At 37.5% G+C, this 13,405-nt stretch overlaps 1 long non-coding RNA gene across 1 annotated transcript; it reads left to right on the top strand.

Annotated features, from left to right (window-relative positions):
- Positions 1 to 1,731: 1,731 nt before the first annotated feature.
- LOC120929355 lies at positions 1,732 to 11,582 on the top strand. The gene is made up of 2 exons (XR_005747375.1): positions 1,732 to 2,127; positions 10,410 to 11,582. It is a non-coding gene; the product is annotated as an uncharacterized LOC120929355 (long non-coding RNA).
- The last annotated feature ends 1,823 nt before the right edge of the window (positions 11,583 to 13,405 follow it).

Raw genomic sequence — 13,405 nt, 5'->3', positions numbered from 1 at the left:
TTTCATCCAGAAAAGGGGGCCCCATCGTAGTTTTCTTCTTAAGTAGACCAAATGACTGGAGAGGGACTCCTGTTCTGTTTGCACGAAGCATCTATGTCACACATCCTACTTCCAGCAGATAATATAGTGCTTTAAAAAAAATCCCTGGGAATTTATGTAAACATTTCCAAGCAAACAGCTATTACAATTAGGTATTTTATCAAGAGCTTAGATTAGGCATTAAAAATGGGAGTGTAGATATCTGATTGCTCCCCTGTTCAGCTTGATAACAATTATAGCATAGAATCATAGCTTGTAGGGCAATGCCATATTTTACTTGATAACAATAAAAGTGACACATAAAGTTAGCTGTTTATGTTTTATTTATTAGACTAAATGTGCCAGCGGTGGTGCAGGCTTTAGGTTCGTTCTAACAGCTTTTATAGGGCAGTAAAAGGCTATAAATCAGCCAGGAGGATTGTACTGGTTGGGACTTGCTCTTTTGCGGTGGCTGTTCAGTCTTTATAGGAAATGTAATAATGTGTTATTTTATGATTATTTAATCTACACCTTTAATCCACTCCTCCCGCCCCCTCCTCTTTCCCTTTCTCTCTCTCTCTCTCTCTCTCTCTCTCTCTCTCTCTCTCTCTCTCTCTCTCTCTCTCTCTCTCTCTCTCTTTCGTTCTCCCTCTCTCTTTCTCTCTCCTTCTATTTTTCCACCACCCAAAAGATGGGAGACTTCATATGGCCCCTCTGTGCTAGTAACCACTTACAACAACTACTGAATGAAGTGGTGCATTAAACACCAGGGATTCCCCACAATTTATTCAAAGTGTGACAAAAAGAAAAAAGTTATGATGAGAGGTTTGTAGCATCACCCATATACCCCCCTAGAGACGAATCTGTGACTGCTGTCTCCACACAAATTCGATTCTACAGGGTGCATATAAGCGCCTTCTTTGGTATCTGCAACTTTGATGAGGGCTTGTTAAATGAATGTGAATTAAAAGTGCCATTATAAAGCCACAATGGTTATAACTTCATCCAGATGTGAAGCAGCATGCTGTTATTATGGCTCTCTGTTTCCTAACTACCCACTGGCTTGTGCTTAGATAAACACTGCTAACTTTCAGGAGGTAATGTGGCTGGATTTACATCCATCTGCTGGGTTGCTGGGTGTCACAGTCCTAATCAAGGCACATTTCTAGTTCCAGGCTTATGGTGTAGATTTATAAGGGGATACTTTTTACTTGTATTTCCCATCAAGGGTCTGATTTACTAAAGCTGTCATTTATTCATTTTTTGCCACTCTTCACTTCACATGTCTACATAGGTCTAGTTGCAAATCACGATTTCTATTTTCTATAGGAACAAAGGCCAATGTAAAAATCAGTCCTTTAGAAAACCATCTCCAAACATGCAGTTAAGTGTAAGTGAATTATTTTGTAACTTCCCTTAAATGCGTGCAATGGATGTTTCAAAGAGCACGAATGCAATGCATCAACGTAAAATGACCATTTTAATACATAGCCCCTATGCATATGCAATAGGGTAATATATGCATCTCCAAAACTCAAATTAATGAATGTATTAAAACCTCTAACAATACTGTGTTTATTTATTTTATTTATTCCATCACAATTACAATGCCGAGCCAAGGCCTAACTGGTGTTTTTTTTCAGTGATTTTTTTGTTTTGTTTTGTTTTTGCTAAGCCTGCTCTAAGCTAACCTTAATCACTTTAACCCCACGACAATGTAACATGCCAGCTCCTCGCCTTTTCTCCCGTTACAATCAGTATTCTGCTATACTAATATATATGTTTATGCTGCTTCTTAGCTCAATCACGGGGCTTTCCTTGCTGTAACAAATATGGCCAGTTCTTGTCAAGCCATTTCTCTTTCCCCAAGCTTCTTTCATTTAGTACTGAGCGAGCCTGGCTGTGGGTAAGGTGCAGAACTGGGAGCCACATTAATGTAGAAAGCAGCATTAAAATAACACTGAGCTTTGTATGAAGGAGAATCAGCCCAGCTGTGACGTGCACAGGGAATGTGGGGGCACATGGAGGAGAGAACCCGATTTACTAACCCACCAGGATTTAAAGAGAGTCTGTTTGTAAACATTGTGGACTGGGTGGCAAAACTTACAAGTAAGATTAAAAAAAAAAATCAAAACAACTCCCCCCTTTTTCTCTCTTCCTTTTTTGAATCTTTTTCTTTCTTTCTTTCTTTCTTTCTTTCTTTCTTTCTTTCTTTCTTTCTTTCTTTCTTTCTTTCTTTCTTTCTTTCTTTCTTTCCCTTTCTTCCTTTCTTTCTCTCTTATTTTCTCTCTCTCTCTCTCTCTCTCTCTCTCTCTCTCTCTGTCCCTGCCTGCCCCCCTTTCTCTTTCTCTCTCCCTCTCTCACTTCTCTCTCTCTCTATCTCGCCCTCTCTCATCCCCCCCTCTCTCTCTCTCTTTCTATTCCTTCCTTCTTCTTTCTCTTTCTTCCTGTCCCCCTCTTTCCTTCACTCTCTCTCTCTCTCTCTATCTTTCATTCGCTCTCTCACTTGTTTTCAATTTCTCCTTCTTCCTTTCTTTCTATTTATCCCTGTCTCCCCTCCCCCATCTCTCTCTCTCTCTCTCTCTCTCTCTCTCTCTCTCTCTCTCCATTTCTCTCTGCCTCTCTCTTTCTTTCCTTTGGTCTTTCTTGCGTTCTGCCACTCTCTCTCTCTGTTTATTTCTCCCTCTCTCTCTCTCTCTCTCTCTCTCTCTGTCTCTCTCTCTCTCTCTCTCTCTCTCTCTCTCTCTCTCTCTCTCTCTCTCTCTCTCTCTCTGTGTTAATTTTCCTCTGCCTCTCTCATTCTTACTTTTGGTATCTCTTGCTTTCATTCTGTCTCTCTCTCTCCCTCCCCCCCCTTTCTCTCTCTCTTTCTGTTTATTGTCTCTTTTTCTGTCTCTCTTTCATGCTCTCCTTTTCTCTGTATCTCTCCTTCTATACATCTCTCTTTTAATGTAAATTGTCTTTCTTTCTTTCTTTTTTCTTTCTTTCTTTCTTTCTTTCTTTCTTTCTTTCTTTCTTTCTTTCTTTCTTTCTTTCTTTCTTTCTTTCTTTCTTTCTGTTTATTGACTCTCTTTCTCTTTGTCTCTCTTTCTCTCTGTAGCTCTCTTTCTATACATCTCTCTTTTTATTTATATGTCTTTCTTTATTTCTTTTTGTGTATTGTCTCTGGTTCTCTATGTCTCTCTTGCTCTCTTGCTGTACATCTCTCTTTTTAGTTATATTTTCTATATTTATTTATTTATTTATTTGTATTGTCTCTCTTTCTCTTTGTCTCTCTTTCTTGCGTTATTTCTCTATCTCTCTTATTATACATCTCTCTTTTTCAGTATATTCTTTCTTTCTTTCTTTCTTTCTTTCTTTCTTTCTTTCTTTCTTTCTTTCTTTCTTTCTTTCTTTCTTTCTTTCTTTCTTTCTTTCTTTCTTTCTTTCTTTCTTTCTCTCTCTAATTTTCTGCTCTGGTCCTCTGGCTTTTTGTTGCTGCATAAAAAGCCTGGAAAATTATGCGGCTGTGGAGTTGGTGAAACATTCTGAGCACAAAGCGTCTTTTTTGACAGTTCCGAAGAAAAATAACAGTCTATTGTCCCCAAGGGTTCATTGAAGGTGCTATTACCATACTGACCGTTTTGGTAACCTGCACCTCACGCAATTAGCAATCTGTGCATGTTAGAAAAATGGACTACAATCTCCTCTTTATGCTTGGCATAACAGCAAAACCCTGACGTCTCTCCTTCTAATAACAAAACCGAGATTATCTTATTTTTTCTTACTAATGCTAAAATTCAGAGATGCTCATCACTAATCATCGTATGTCTGGGTATCAGAAGCATACGTATATTATGTGTTCTATAAAGCTAATTGGCATGGACATTTTATTTTTTAATTTTTTATTTATTTTTATTTTTTTAATATGTGTTTAGATGGTTACTAAGGCCAAATGTAATAAAGAGGGCAGGTTGCTACACTCAGATTTGCAACCATTTGTCTGTTAGATCGTTTGATTTTCTTCTTTCTCTGAAGAAACTAAAAAAAAAAAAAAATGAGCAAATATTTATTCCCTCCTCCCTTGTAGGAGAAAAAAAAGAAAAGAAAAATTAAAAATGCATTTTGTGTTTGTAAGGAGAATGCAAAGATTATTCCACTCCCATAGTGGAATTCAATTTTCTTTAAATCTCGTTTAAAGTGGGCTCTTTTTTTCCCCCTCAAAGTGCACGCATTTTAATACTGGTTAGACAGCGTGACCTGAATTTCACCTCTGTTGCTTGACTTCCACCAATAGGTCACTGCCACAGAATATTGATGGTAGAACTCAGTTGAAATCTGTCTCCGCACAAATGGCCTTTAGATCTTATAGCTAGTTCAATAACTAGTTATAATGTAGAAGGGAAAAATGGGAGCCAGAGGCAAAGTAATTTGATGTTTCATTTTTATGCTGAAGAAAAAAAAAAAAAAGTTGTTGTGTTTTTCTCTTTTTTTTATAATGTCCTATTTTCTTAAAAATAAAAAGAAGCTTTAAAAAAGCAGATGTGTCTGGAATGTGGTTTGAATGTATACAGCAAATGTATGTGTGCTGTTAGGTTTGTGGGGTGCACAATGGAGGCACAGTTCATCATGAACTCTGCAAGGCTTCATTTTCATTAGACTGAAACCCAGCTAGCCACTTGCTGGGACACCCTTCTCCTCTTCACATGCCCCTTACATATAGATTATATGACACGACCAAGGTATGTATGCTAAAGGGAAATTAGGGATCTTTTTAATTTGACATTGGGAGGTAGAATTTTACAGATGTTGCTGGAGATTAAAAAAAAAAAAAAAAAAAGGATAAGAAAATGAACACTGCAAAAATAGAGATTATAAAAAAAAAGGAAGAAAACAAAAAAAAGCATAATATGGTATGCAATCTCTGTGATTACACCATATTATATATGTACTGTTTTTTAGCATAGTTATAATTTAAACAATCACAAGTTACAAATACTTTTTCCTGCAAATATAGTTATAGTTATATATGTATGTATGTGTGATAGTGCACACGTATGTACACCTAGTGGCATTGTATACATGCTTATGGTATCCTTATTAAATATGTCAGGATTTATTGTAGTTTTTGCTAATTGTATATAATAGTCATTATAAAATGTAGTGTTATTTTCACTATCCACCAGTATGTACTAACATAATGTTCATGCCACTTAGCAGACATAGATCAGGTCAATGCCCTATATGTGCCTATATGAGACACAGGTATAACCAACTTTTGCTAATGCATTGATCATGTTGTTATTTAAATATTGATATTTATAAGGATATTTGACATCTGTTAAAAGTGTTGAGACATAATGGAAAGTGTGTGAGTTAGATGAGTATTTTACTATTTGGCAGTAAACACGTGTGTGTTTGTTGGTGGTTGTGAGGGGGGGGTGCTAACCCTGGTACCACTACAGGGTAGAAATTGGTCTTAAGTTATTGGCTTAAGGACTTATCTCTTTAGGTTTATCAGTAATTTCACTTCTGTTTTAACAATCACAATTGAATCTGTGTACTTTAACAGGGACTTATCTTTGCTAAAGTGCTACCAGGCTCTAGTGATGAAGGGGTTAACGTCTCCATAAGAGTAGTGCAGAGTGTTTGTGGCAAATGATAAGAAGCAGCGATCAGCCCAGTCCACAGCGATGACCCCTGTGAATAAACAGAACGACCATCATACACAATCGATCGTCTCCTAGAGATCACAGATATTACCTCCATAGACTCGCTTAGGGGGACAAAAAAGGCGTTTGAAACACAGGTTGCAAACGAGCAGCTTTCTCAGCTCCTATTGACAGATCAGGCAATTGAGAATCAATTTAGTGATAAAGCTATCCTCCAGGGATGTGTATGCAGATAGCAGGCTGAATGTGAGGGCAAATAAAGGTCTGCCAGTTATCATCTGCCTGAAAGAAAAGAAAGAAAGAAAGAAAGAAAGAAAGAAAGAAAGAAAGAAAGAAAGAAAAGAAAGAAAAGAAAGAAAGAAAGAAAAAGAAAAAAGAAAGAAAGAAAGAAAGAAAGAAAGAAAGAAAGAAAGAAAGAAAGAAAGAAAAAAAGAAAAAAAGAAAGAAAGAAAGAAAAAGAAAAAAGAAAGAAAGAAAGAAAGAAAGAAAGAAAGAAAGAAAGAAAGAAAGGTATACCAAAAGTAAGAATTACAGGGACAGAGGGAAATTAACAGAAAGAGAGTGCAAAAATATATATATATATATATTTTAAAAAAAGGGCGCAATAGTCAGAAAAATTAGTGAGAGTTTTATTCTATAACGTATTCCTTAACAAAAAAACACACGTGTCTAATAATAAATCCTAAGCCTTGGAAAGCTGTGCAACTGTATAATCTAATCTATGGGACAAACATCGTGTTAGTTTGGATTGCCTACACAAGTGAAAGAGCTAAGAAGGCACATCACACCTATCAGGAAAAAAAGAAAACCTAGAGGGAAAAAATACCTTCAGATCATAAGATGGTACTGGGAGATAAAGAAGTGTCCTGGAAGATGGAGAGAGCTTGACTGAAGTACAGGGGAACTCTGAACATCAAAAGAGATCAGAGGAGATGGAAGGAGGTGCAGGGAGGTGAGTGAAGATCCTGGGAGATGGACTCAAGTCCTGGGAATTAGACAAAGGTGCTTGCTGATAAAAGTCTACAAAAGGTTTAGGTAGAGCCATACACAACCCCCAGGAAGTAGTTGCTTACTACATTACTTAAATATGTATTAACAAGAGGGAGAGAGAGGGTGATGACTGTGAAAAGAGCTGCACAATATGTTGCAGCATGTAACAAAAGGCATATAAAACCCTATACATAGACACCCCTTACCCCCTTGTAACTGCATATACACTATACGAGCAGATTGTACAATCTCTGGATTTACTAAAAGTATGTTAACCGTCCTAAATAACCCATTCAGTTAGTATCAAACCATGCACTACACAGGTTGTACAATCAGATAGTATGGAGTATGTAGTAGGTTGTGGTCCCCTTTTTTCATAGGCACATGTTCTCTTTATATTAGCACTTACCCCTAATAATGTAATAAGACTTATTCTATCCAATTCCAATAGTAACTGCTCATTGCTTTGGCAATGGGTATTTGGCCCTGACAATAAAGCCTGTGTGTGTAGGTTTTAAAGACATTGCAATGTAAATGATATATATATATACACACACACAAATTGTGCATGAATTGTACGACACTAAAGAAGGGGCATACTTTGCATTAGCTTGTGCAGACATCCATTACAAATATAAGTGAAGTAAAAGGTGAGCTAGAAGACATGTGAGAAGGTCATTTGCCTGGAATGTGGGAGGGGTGGGGGGCTCCCTTAAGTGGCAGTTACGTTCCGTGTTATTGTACTATACAGCCATCAATAAAGCCGTTCCAGAGGCCTCGGTTCTAACGACAGAACGCCTGCTTATGGGTTCATAATTTATGCAAAGATTGAGTGATAGGCACCTATTCCTGATTTATAAGTTGTCAGGTTTTATTTGCTTCTGCTAGAGGGCTGAAATTAGCTTTCAGTCAGAAGAAATATACACACATACATACTGTAATTGCCCAAACATCCTGAGCCAGGAGTCAGCTCTGTGGATGGAAAGGTGCCTTTTGCATGTACAAGTGTGCAGCATATGGGGCTGCAAGTGTCATGTCATGTATATCTGGGTTAACTATTAGACAGATGTTTGATGCTGCTGACATAATAAAGCGAACAGGCAATGGTTTTGTCCTAGATCTGAGCACACAGCTATTTTCAGCCTTGGATGACTCTCCATTGCCCCTAAATCCAGATTGCCTGTTTGTTGCTGTAATGTCCATATTGTGGAAGATTTGTTTGTATTGGAGAGGTAAGGAAAGGGCACATGGGGGCTGCTAAGCCTGGCTCCATAGGTCGTATATTTACCTCTCCTACTCAGGACAATCAGGCACGATTCTCAATAAAGGTGCTGCACACACAACTTGGCTGCCTTGTTAATAGACTGATGAGGACAGACGGGACTTGAAAGAAATGGATCATTTTGTGATGAAAGAAGGTGAAAGAGGCAGATGTGGGAGACAGAAAACTCCCAGGCACCACACTTGATTCCTTTCACACCTTCTGCATTGTTTGTTTTCTAACCTTTCTGTCCTTTTGTCACCTTTTCTTGCTTTTCATGACTGTCTGATCCTGTTTTTTTCCCCTTTGCTCCCTTGTCTGATCTATTTTCCATTTACTCTGGGCTATTATTACACTAAAGGAACCTGTGCAGGATTCAGACTAATGGGGTTGATTTACTAAAGGCAAATAGACTGTTCACCTTGCAAGGGAAGTTGCATTTTGCAACCTTTTTCCAACCTTTCTGTCACCTTTGTCATGACTGTCTGATCCTGTTTTTTTCTTTACTCCCTTGGCTGATCTATTTTTCATTTATTCAGGGCCTCTACACTAGGGGAACCTGTGCAGAATTCAGACTAATGGGTTTGGTTTACTAAAGGCTGTTCACCTTGCAAGGGAAGTTGCACTTTGCAAGGGAATTTTCCCCAGAGTTTAGTGAGTGAGGTGGGGATCTGCTGACTTCCATCATCCAATCATGTGCAAGCAAAAATTCATTTTTTTTGTTTGTTTTTGTTTTTAAATTCCCTAGCACATGATTATTATTATTATTATTATTATTATTTATTTTATGTTTTTGTGACATTTCGCCTCAATCACTAAAGCTATGTGAAAAATTATCTTTCAAAATATAACTTTCCTCACAAGGTGAACAGTCTATTCGCCTATAGTAAATCATCCCCATTAGCCTGAATCCTGCACAGATTCCCCTGGTGTAATGGCTCAGAGTAGATGGAAAATAGATCAGACAAGGGAGTAAAAGGAAAAAAACAGGATCAGTCATTAAAAGCAAGAAAAGGCGACAAAAAGACATAAAGGTTAGAAAAAGGTTGCAAAATACAACTTCCCATGCAAAGTGAACAGCCAATTTGCCTTTAGTAGATCAATCCCACTAAGGCTGATTTACTAAAGGAATTGAGAATCTTCACTCAAAAATGGTGAGGGTTCATTTCAATGACGTTATCCTCTGAAAAGCAAATCCATGCTTACCTTTTATTTCTCTGCACATGATTGGATAATCAAAGTGAATCTGTTTAATAAAGTTTCTCAACTCCTACAGTGAATCAGCCTCATAAAGTTGGGGACAAGTTTTTTCTATTCTGACACAGAAGGGTTGATTTAGTAAAGGCAAATAGGTTCACTTTGATGGGAAGTTGCATTTTGCAAGGGAATTTGCACAAAGCAAGGAAAATACTTAACAGCATTTTTGCTTACACGAGATTCGATGATGGAAGTCAGCAGAACTTCACCTTACTAAGTTTTGGGGGAAATTCAATTTCAAAGTGCAACTTCCCTTGGAGTTTGTTTACCTAAATAACAGGTCCAGAGGAAAACTATAATTATCTTTCCTTCGTCATGTTTTTCAGATGTTTACAATATCGTTTGTTTCACTTATTTCTCCTACTTTAATATCTTGTTTACATGTCTCCTACTTTAGTATTTTGATTACATGTCTCCTACTTTAGTATTTTGTTTACATGCCTCCTACTTTAGTATCCTGCTTATTTACCTCCTACTTTAGTATTTTGTTTACATGTCCCCTACTTTAGTATCCTGCTTATTTACCTCCTACTTTAGTATTTTGTTTACATGTCTCCTACTTTAGTATTTTGTTTACATGTCTCCTACTTTAGTATTTTGTTTACATGTCCCCTACTTTAGTATCCTGCTTATTTACCTCCTACTTTAGTATTTTGTTTACATGCCTCCTACTTTAGTATCCTGCTTATTTACCTCCTACTTTAGTATTTTGTTTACATGCCTCCTACTTTAGTATCCTGCTTATTTACCTCCTACTTTAGTATTTTGTTTACATGCCTCCTACTTTAGTATCCTGCTTATTTACCTCCTACTTTAGTATTTTGTTTACATGTCTCCTACTTTAGTATTTTGTTTACATACCTCCTACTTTAGTATCCTGCTTATGTACCTCCTACTTTAGTATCTTGTTTATATGCCTTGCTAAACCTGAACTTGAGTGCTTGAAAGTACACTTACAAATGTTATGAATTATTGCAAACGATGTAGATTGAATTTTAGTGATGTGTTGTGTGGCATTCGTTGCACCCATTCGAGATGCTTTTTTTGCCTGGCATAGTCTTCTGTACAATGTATGTGTATTGTGTGTTTCAGATGTCCTTGGTCCTACTCTGGCAGGGTGCAGCTTGTATTTGTAAGGAAGCAGCAATGTTGTTTTAACACATGTAAGGATCCTCTACAAATGATCCTTTGTTTTTCATTCTTGCTTTTTTTTTTTTTTTTTTTTTTTTGAGGCACCCCTGGGAAATGAGTAAGAACAGCTCGGTGGCAAATCAGTGCAATTTACAGTGTAAAGACACCACTGCTTCCTGTGATTAGAGCTGGCCGGGCAGAACACCTACCGGCGTTTATGGCCCCATTCTCAGTGCTCCCAGCTGGAGGATCTGGCTGCCATAAAATGTCACCATCAGTCCTTAACCCTGCAGCTGCCGATAGAACAGGAGGACCTCAATGATGGACTTGGATCATATAGACTTTTTTTTTAACCATTTATGGTCAACACATCTGCCAATCATCAACACACCCAATGCTTTCCTTACCTAGAGGTGTCCATCCCGAGTCCTTGCACTGAAGGGACCTGCGACAAAAAAGGGAAATAAAGTCTGAGAGCACATATAAACATTGCACAGAACCATAAGATGTACACTATACATGGATGACCACCATTAGAATTAACTAGCATTGTTTCAGACTTAATAGCACAGAAGAGGATGCTACTGAGATTCTTATAGTGTATTGCATCCGTATATTTTATTTTATGTTATGCAATTTTATTTTTTTGTTATTTAATTGTATTTGATATACTAGCTGTGCTAACTGTCCACTTTACTCCTAAACTGTCTGTTCAAATACAACATTCTGCATACAACTTTGCTAATGCACCAGAGGAGCTGTAAATCTATGATAAGATGAATAGAAATTGAATTTTCTGTACTTAGATTGCAACTGGAACCTACACTGAAATGAATTGCAGCATTTACAAATGGAAATCCTCCATTAGAAAAGGAATAGCTGATTAAAATTGATTTTGTTTAACTTAATAACCGTGTTATCCCCTTAAGGTTTGCAGTGACCTGTTTAAAGCCACCCCATCTAGAGCAATAGTAAGGGCATGCCATCTGGGTTTTCATGTCATATTTCCAAGCTAGAAGGACAAAACTATAAATGATATATACTTTTTTTTTTTTTTTACATTGCTTGTGTCTTCAGGAAAAAAAAAAATCACAAGGGGCTTATTTGATGCTTGCAGTATCTGAATGCCAATTAGAATGGTCGGATACAAGCTTCCCCATCTATTCCAATTTAGTGTCGCAAGTACTAATACGGATCTGTATTTGTGCCCAAGCTGTTCACACCTGCGCAAATATCATTAACCCAATCCAAACCAATGCAGATCGACTGCCCCAGCCAATAAAAGGTCTTCTACACTAATGCATATGAATGAATAAAATGCTGGTGTTTTGTCTCAGCATAGTGTAATGATTTCTTGTAGCCAAAATAATCATAAATATTTCTTGCTACAATCAAAGGAGGATAAGAATGTGGTGTTTAAAATAAACAGACTTTGTAAACTGTGAAGAATGATTCAGTCGCATTATATAAATAAGGCAGAGGCCTCAGAAGAGAATAGATTGGGATCATGGCATGAAGGTGTAAAATGTTACTGAATTAATGGCGATCCTTTAATCAACGGGCGGAGTTCTGTAAATAGGACGGAGTGGTACAGTGTTTACCTTGTGCCTTTGAAGTGTGTGGGAGAGGCAGGAATAAAGACGGGTGGGGATGAAGGCAAACAGGCTGCCTGCGACACAAAACTATGTGCCTTGGCTGTCCATTACATTGGCAAGTCTGTGATGAAAAAAAACCCAAGCAGGTCAAACCATCACTGATCATACCTTAGAGTAATGACGTCACGGTGATGTAAGACAGTGTTTCTCAACTCCAGTCCTCAAGGCACACCAACAGGTCATGTTTTCAGGATTTCCCTCAGTTGAAACGGCTGTGGTAGTTACTAAGGCAGTGAAACTGATTAAATCACCTGTGCTAAATAATGGATAGCCTGAAAACATGACCTGTTGGGGCGCCTTGAGGACTGGAGTTGAGAAACACTGATGTAAGATATAGCCACCAGCAGATGTAAGCACACACAGCCCGATCAATGATATAAATCTTGCCTATCATGATCAGAAACTAAGGAAAACGATCTCTGTTTTGACTATGACCAGAATACAATGACGTCCCTGTGACATTTGCAGGATGACAGGTGATTAGGGGATTCGTTGATGAGGATCGCTGGTGACGTTGCTATTTGAAACTAACCTTCCTCAGAGGAAGTCCAACATCATCTGATTGCAGATGGTGAGTTCCTATGGCGAGGAGATGTTTTATAATGACAGTGCTATATGTCCATATAACGCTCACACCTGTGCAGGAATGGAAATGACGTCATAATATAAAAGTCATGTTCTGCTGGATGTCATGTGAGCCAAAAGGAAGCAATCAAATCACAGCAGGCAGCATTTTTCTAGAGAAATTCTGGAATGAAAAGCATCTGAGTGTTGTGGCTTATTATCACCTTCCATACTGGCCACACATTATTATTTTATTGTTAAAGTTTCCTTTATTTATCAAAACCATATGAGGTCAAACCTAAACAATTCAATTTGTATGCAATCGGGCAGGTAAGGTAAATCTATAGGAAATTGATTAAGAAAATGGTTTAGTTTTGGTAAAGCTGGCCACATATTATACCATTTTATTGTACAGTTTCCATTAGATTTACCATAAACCAGATAATATGAATTCCACTTGCAGCCAATCAGACAGGCCATTGCACTACATAGTCAAAGATAAATATAAAGGGAATTAAATAAGAAAAACGTTTAGCTAGTCTTGGTAAACCTGACCATACATCACAATCTTATTGTACAATTCCTTTTAGATATACCAAAAAACATATAATATGGGGTTGAACCTAAACAATTGTATCCAATCAGGCAGGCCCTTTGCACTAGGTAAATCTATAGGAAATTGAATAAGAAAATTGGTTAGCTAGTTTTGGTAAACATTGGCCATACTGCACATTATACATTTTTATTGTACAATTTCCTTCAGATTGACCATAAACCGTATAATATAAATCTAAACAGCACTGGTAGCCAATCAGACAGACCCTTGCACTAAATAGTTAAAGGCAAATCTAAAGGAAATTAAATACAGAAATAGTTTA

Source organism: Rana temporaria, chromosome 2 (assembly GCF_905171775.1).
Source record: "Rana temporaria chromosome 2, aRanTem1.1, whole genome shotgun sequence".
Lineage (NCBI taxonomy): Eukaryota > Metazoa > Chordata > Amphibia > Anura > Ranidae > Rana > Rana temporaria.
This window is presented reverse-complemented; position numbering and strand designations above follow the sequence as displayed.